We start from the raw sequence: 7,500 nt of genomic DNA on the forward strand, positions 1-7,500 counted from the left end.
TGTTGGGAAACGCCGCGCTCGTCATCGCGGCACCCGCGAAGGTAACCACGAAACTCGCTAACGGACGCCCCGTGTAACAGACACCCAGTCGGTCGCGGAGTCCTACTAGGCCCCCCACTTGCGGACCTTGGCGTGGCTATTGCGATCGCAGAACGACTTATGCAAGAGAGCCGCCAATTCAGGCAGTCTCCATGCAGCGTTAAGGGCATACAACCAAGTGCCGGGAGCGGGGACTTGTTCGACCTTCGAGGGCCCACCCGTTTAACCCCCTGAACGGTTTCACGCACTCTTGAACTCTCTCTTCAAAGTTCTTTTCAACTTTCCCTCGCGGTACTTGTTCGCTATCGGTCTCGTGGCGATATTTAGCCTTAGAAGGAGTTTACCTCCCGCTTAGGGCTGCACGCTCAAGCAACCCGACTCTTGGGAAGGGATCCGATGCACGGTCTCGGCTCGTCTTATCTACGGGCCTGACACCCTCTGTGGGTTGCTCGCCCCGTTCATGGAGACTTGGACGATAGATACCGGACAGACGCGCACGATCCTCCCGAACACCACATTCCTCGGCACCCGCTCAACCGGGCGCGAGGTTCGGTGCTGGGCTCATCCCTGTTCGCTCGCCGCTACTAAGGGAATCCTTGTTAGTTTCTTTTCCTCCGCTTACTGATATGCTTAAGTTCAGCGGGTAGTCTCATCTAAACTGAGGTCAGAATGAATTGTTTGTTTTCAAAAGGAGACAACACTTTATCTAGCTCGGCAGACTTTGGCGTTTTAAAGCCGGGAAAGATTGAATAATTGCCGGTTCAAATTTTTTTTTTTCGAAATAAAGCGAGTCTCTCGTTATTCGCAAAAATTAATTTACGAAAAGTGACAGGGCGTCCTGCGGCTTTTTGTATTGAAACAACGCGTCGTGCGCGAACCAAGCTTGCATAACGAGCGGTTAGAGTGAGTGATAATTCGCGGTGGTCGACACTTCGACACGCCCGGCGCACACACACAACTAAACTCGCGTTGAAGCGGTATATCGCGCACACGCAGCCGACACCTTGTTCGAGAAGATGTGTTTATTTCTAAAATTTTTTTTTGAGTTGGCTCAAAAATTTCCCATCTGTTTTGCCATCGAAAAAGGTTTCTTTTGAATAGAGAGGAAAAAAACAAAACAGGGCGAACCTTCTTTTATTTTTCCCCCTTTTTTGTATTTGAGGCATCGCGGACACTTAAGTCGCGCGGCACCCAGACGTTAGAGATTCGGGAGCTTTTATGCGGTCAGGCCGGGTGAAAAATAAATCTCGCCGCGACCCAACATGCAAAACCAAGACTGAAAAAATCTCTGTTCGTTCATCATTCGACCGACCCTCAGTCAGATGTGGCCCGAGCGAGAAGCTGGGCCGCCATTTACGTTCAAGATTTCGATGCTCCATGTGTTCTGCAGTTCGCATGGATTAGCGCACTTTGCTGCGCTCTTCATCGATCCACGAGCCTAGTGATCCACCGTTCAGGGTCGTATATAAAACGACATATTCGTTTTCTTCTCTCTTTTTCTCCAACCCGCCCAAGCAAATGAATGCGAGGGCGGAGAAAGAAAGCCAGAAAGAAAATGTTCCGATAAACACTCGTACTAGAATTTGGGTTTAGTGTGTTATTGTGATTTTGAATTCTTCCTACTTCATCGAGAGGGCGAAGGGCAAGCTTAAAAAACATTCGGTTTTCAACGGCATAGTGTCGGGCTTTGGAGTGTTAGTCTATACGACGCACACGCACGCAACCACGAGTATCTACGCCCGAAAAGAACGTCCAGAGTAAAGTCTCACACTTTCGTCCCCCACCGAGAATCAAAAAATCCCGAAGACGAAGAGAGAAACAAAAAAAAACAATTTCGATTGGGCGTATCCGCTTTAAACCACCGCGCATCAGAGCGCCTGATACCCGTTCAAAATCTTGATGTTTTTTTTTTTCCGACTCTCCATCCACCGAGTTTTTATTTTTCAAAGTGTTTGATTTAGGGACTAAGACTTTATAAAATCTCCTTTATTGTTCCTTCGGTACTCGCGGCCCAGGCGGGCTATCGTATTCTTCACTCTACTAACGTCAACACTGTGAGCGCCGCTAAAGGTCGAATGAATCTATAGAGACATTCACCATCGAAGCAGGAAGAATTTGCTCACGGCCATAGACCAAATCGAAAGACTTTGTGTTTTTTTTTGAGCCGAGAGGAAAGAAAAATCAATTTGAAAAGGCGAATCCGCTTTAAACCACCGCGCATCAGAGCGCCTGATACCCGTTCAAAATAAATGATTTTCTTCCGTCAACCCACACATAGTTCATACGATGTCTTACGCCGAAAGACTTTTGATGGGGTTTTTTTGTTTTGCAACTTTTAGTTGTTTCGTGCTCAACCAAAGCCATATGCGCAAAACATTTGTCTTGTTCGTTTATGATCCTTCCGCAGGTTCACCTACGGAAACCTTGTTACGACTTTTACTTCCTCTAAAGGATCAAGTTCGACCATCTTTCAGTCTCGCCGTTGGTAGGCACCGCACGGGCAGAGATTGCTCCCCACTCGACGGCACCCCGACAAGCCCGTCCGAAGGCCTCACTAAATCATTCAATCGGTAGTAGCGACGGGCGGTGTGTACAAAGGGCAGGGACGTAATCGACGCGGGCTAGTGACCCGCGCCTACTAGGGATTCCTGGTTCATGGGGATCATTGCAGTCCCCAATCCCAACCACGAAGGAGGTTCAGCGGTTACCCGGTCCTTTCGGACAGGGAGAGTGAAACACGCTGATTCCTTCAGTGTAGCGCGCGTGCGGCCCAGGACATCTAAGGGCATCACAGACCTGTTATTGCTCACTGTCACGCGGCTGGACGCCGCTTGTCCCTCTAAGAAGACTGCGTGACGGACGCGAGAGCAGAAGGTATCGCCGGGGATGACGACGACCGAATAACAATAGAGCCAGCCCCCGCGAGACATTCCCGACAAAGCCCCGCCATACCTCATCCGCCAGGCAACCAACCCGTGAAGGCCGTACACCCGACGAACAAAGCACAACGAAACCAAGCCGAGAGATTGCCTCACTAAAGGAACCAGTCCCACCGAGACCCGAATCGCCGCCACCTGATCCCGACGCCTCCGTACTCCCTTCGGTTTCAATTGATAAAACCCGTCACCTATTTAGCAGGCTAGAGTCTCGTTCGTTATCGGAATTAACCAGACAAATCGCTCCACCAACTAAGAACGGCCATGCACCACCACCCACCGAATCAAGAAAGAGCTCTCAATCTGTCAATCCTTCCAGTGTCCGGGCCTGGTGAGGTTTCCCGTGTTGAGTCAAATTAAGCCGCAGGCTCCACTCCTGGTGGTGCCCTTCCGTCAATTCCTTTAAGTTTCAGCTTTGCAACCATACTTCCCCCGGAACCCAAAGACTTTGGTTTCCCGGAAGCTGCCCGTCGAGTCATTGGAGTAACTCCGACGGATTGCTGGTTGGCATCGTTTATGGTTAGAACTAGGGCGGTATCTGATCGCCTTCGAACCTCTAACTTTCGTTCTTGATCAAGGAAAACATTCTTGGCAAATGCCTTCGCTGTTGTTCGTCTTGCGGCGGTCCAAGAATTTCACCTCTGTCGCCGCAGTACGAATGCCCCCGTCCGTCTCTATTGACCATTACCTCGGGTCCAAAAGTAAAAGACCAGCAAAATCGGACCGAGGTCCTATTCCATCATTCCATGCTGCGATATTCAGGCGTTGGGATACACCTGCTTTGAGCACTCTAATTTGTTCAAAGTAAACGTTGCCGGCCGCCCGAGACACCCGGTGAAGGGCACCCCGAACGATTGACTGGGTGGAGCGAATCGAGTCAACTACGACCAAAATTAAAAAAGAACCCGAAAGAACTTTCCAACTCTGGCCGCAGATACAACAACGACGCACCGACCACCACTCCGGCGATGTTGTCCGACCGTGAAGAGAGTCGGGCTTTGACACCCGGGCTCCCAGAGCGTGAAACGCAACACCCTTGATTCAGAGCGGCGCCGCCCGGCCGAAGACAGACATCCGACTACGAGCTTTTTAACCGCAACAACTTTAATATACGCTATTGGAGCTGGAGTTACCGCGGCTGCTGGCACCAGACTTGCCCTCCAATGGTTCCTCGTTAAAGGATTTAAAGTGTACTCATTCCAATCACGGGGCCTCGGAAGAGTCCCGTATCGTTATTTTTCGTCACTACCTCCCCGTGCCGGGAGTGGGTAATTTGCGCGCCTGCTGCCTTCCTTGGATGTGGTAGCCGTTTCTCAGGCTCCCTCTCCGGAATCGAACCCCGATTCCCCGTTACCCGTTGCAACCATGGTAGGCGCGTAACCTACCATCGACAGTTGATAAGGCAGACATTTGAAAGATACGTCGCCGGCGCGAAGGCCGTGCGATCGGCGTGAAGTTATCCAGAGTCACCAAAATTGGTACGGTGCGCGAGCCCGAAAGCCCGGCCCCGACTGGTTTTGATCTAATAAAAGCACCTCTTCTGCGAGCCCGAAAGCCCGCAGTCGAGGCTCGAGTGCATGTATTAGCTCTAGAATTACCACAGTTATCCAAGTAGGATGGAGTGGATCTAAGGAACCATAACTGATTTATTGAGCCATTCGCGGTTTCGCCGTCTAGCGGCTTGTACTTAGACATGCATGGCTTAATCTTTGAGACAAGCATATGCTACTGGCAGGATCAACCAGGTATTTCGTGTATGTTTGTTTGATATGCATCCGGCGAGTTGCGGGTTTTTATTTCGCCCACGCATCACCAAACACACACCAAATCAACACGTTTTTTTTTTTTCTTTTTCTTCGGAAACTAAAATTTTTGATCGCAACGCCTGGCGTGTCACAGCGAGTCCCAGTGAAGAGAAACACCGATCCGATCCGTTTGTTGGATTTTTTTCATTTCAATTTCCAAAGTCAAAGACCATTCAACGGTCTATGAGCCCAAAGTGAATCGGATTCATTCGACCGGTCTTGATATATTCATCAACTTTTTTCCCGTATTACGGTTTTCGACGGTCATATGTGGCGTGCTGTATGCTCATAAGTCAAGCCTGCTTTACTAAGCTGACAAGCATACATCTTTTAAATTTTTGTGGGCTCAGAGTTTTATTTTTATTTTTCCACCGCCGAGGCACACTCTCGCATCACCCCGCACGACACACACACACACACACACACCTCACCGCTCAACGGTCACACGAGGCAGAATTTTCCGCAAAGACTTTCGAAGAGAAAGAGAAAACTCGGAACAACCGCGGTCAGAGGCCAGCATAGAGGCATCGTATAGAAAGTCATGGGCGGAAAAAACAAATCATTTCAAGTCGAGACAAGCAACAAGACTACCCCTATAAAAGTGCGCAATTCTTTAAGAGTTCACCGAAGAATGACCGAGATCAAGTATGCACGAAACGAACATATTCCAAGGGCAGCTGAATAAGCGATTCTGCGCCGAAGCGCGAGAAAAGCAAGCGGTACACCGATGGGGATCGTTTTTTTTATCGTGTTAGATTCGTTGTTGTCAAGCAAGGATTCTCAAAATGTTTTTTGCATTGCACCCAAGTTTCGTACTGATTACTTGTCGCAGACCGGTGACTGTCAAAAAAAAATTTTTTACGTTTTTTCTTGAGAGGTCACTGCCTACACACAACTCCGGGCGGGCCGTACACTCACAGCCGTTTGAATTCTCCCTTCGTGTGTCATGGCCATAACTGAGCGTACATCTTACCGGGCGCCGAGTTGATCTGGCTTGTTCGATGAACGTTCGGGATACGTACAATCGATATAGCTCCAACCGTAACTCGTTTGTAATTACGCCGGCCATACTCAGCGGGCGCTCAGCTCAGCTCTCGATATCTTCCGTCGAAGGGAAGTTCGTAGTAAAAGAGAGTCAGAGTCGACGCCACATTTTGCGGTCCTCGCATCTCATCCGATTTTTGAATTTTATAGATTTGCCATCACTTCCACCCAATTCTCTCGTATATTTCAATCTCTTGACTTTTTCCGACCGGGCCGTCTTCGCCCCCCTTCAACTCCGTCCATCTCCACTTCTGTGTTCCACACAACGAGCTTCCGTCAAACGGCAAAATGTGAAATATGCGCACGCCGCACGAAATAATTTGAAAGCGTTCTGTTTGGTGGCTTTTTTATTTTTATCTCTCGGCTCACACACACACACACACATTTCCGCCTGAACGGTAATTTTTTTTGATACGGTGTCAAAAAGTGAAAAGACGCGCACCATTTTCTTTTCTCTTCCGTATCGTCGCTGACGGTAAACGCTGATGGTTATGATGCCGTAAGTTTGGAAGAAAGAATCTTTCCCGTCTTGTCTCGTTACGGTAAAATAACAAAGAACAAGCGTCCGATTTCTCTCACAGACGGCCACAGACAAACCACACGTGCCGAAGAAACGAAACGTCCGAAACCAAAAAAATGTTTGACGCGCGCACCTCTTCTGAACTTTTCGACCAAGAGTCGTTGGATCGAGTGACGAGCTTCTCAGCTGTCGCACCAATCGGTGAAGCGGGCGTTTGAATTCCCGTCCACATCGCGGTTCGGATATATTTTTACATATACCGACCATCGGAAATTTCGAAAACGGTTTTACCGAAGGAATGATATTTCACACACCGACAGCTCATCGAGTTCGTCTCCGTTCAACGGTTTTTTTTTTTAAGACTTTTTGATCGCATGGGGCTAAACTGGTTAGAGCAAAGCCGCGATCCAAGCAGTGAAAAAAAAACAAAGACAGTGCAAGCGCGATCGAACGGAATCGAAACTAAAATCATGTGAAGTGGCGGGCGGAAAGGAGCTCAGCTACGGTGGAAATGAAACTACAACTAACGCCGAACCGGACAACTTCCCATTCTGCGTCTTCGTTTCATTTCCCAAAGCTCCCCGTCGATACCAAAGTTTTTGCGTCGAAGCTACTAAAGAAATTTTGCGCTTTCCTTTTCGCCTCTTTCGCCTTCCCTTCGATATCTATCCAACCACCGGCTTCGACTTTATTTCTTTCACCCGTCTATTCGCCCGATAGTCGACGGTCGGCCATTCTTTGGTATCGGCCAGGCGGACTAACAAGAAGTAAGACTCGTTTGAAAAATTTGGACCGGGCTTTACAATCGCTGCTTGTCGTAATGTCGCAAATTTGAAAAAAATTTTCAATTCGAGAAACCAAACTATTCGACACTTCGAAAATTTTTGGGACTCTGAAAATTTTTCCGAGTTTAGGAATCGAGACCTCTTCTATACTAAGGAAAACCACTAATGTTCCGCCGCATAATGTCTCCGTTTTCCGGCTCATTTTTAGCGATTGGACGGGGACATTGCCCCATCCAACCGCCAGCCGACTTTCAGGAACCGTCGATTTCAAAGTTGGGACTTAGAAAATTTTCGACGAGTGGGAATTTTTTACGGTCGCAAGTCATCACGACACGCCCGACCAACCCATTTGAGAGCCGCCACGCCTCGAC

General features: G+C 48.8%; 2 non-coding genes and 1 pseudogene across 2 annotated transcripts; all 3 read right to left on the bottom strand.

Annotated features, from left to right (window-relative positions):
* The window catches only part of LOC124338701, a 4,340-nt pseudogene extending 3,634 nt beyond the window's left edge, over positions 1-706 (bottom strand).
* Positions 707-1,347: 641 nt separating this feature from the next.
* LOC124338746 lies at positions 1,348-1,500 on the bottom strand. The gene has a single exon (XR_006917988.1). It is a non-coding gene; the product is annotated as a 5.8S ribosomal RNA (ribosomal RNA).
* A 929-nt stretch (positions 1,501-2,429) lies between these two features.
* Positions 2,430-4,723, bottom strand: LOC124338738. Its single transcript, XR_006917979.1, has one exon. It is a non-coding gene; the product is annotated as a small subunit ribosomal RNA (ribosomal RNA).
* Between the last annotated feature and the right edge of the window lie 2,777 nt (positions 4,724-7,500).

The sequence above is a fragment of the Daphnia pulicaria genome, chromosome 4 (assembly GCF_021234035.1).
Source record: "Daphnia pulicaria isolate SC F1-1A chromosome 4, SC_F0-13Bv2, whole genome shotgun sequence".
Classification (NCBI taxonomy): Eukaryota; Metazoa; Arthropoda; class Branchiopoda; order Diplostraca; family Daphniidae; genus Daphnia; species Daphnia pulicaria.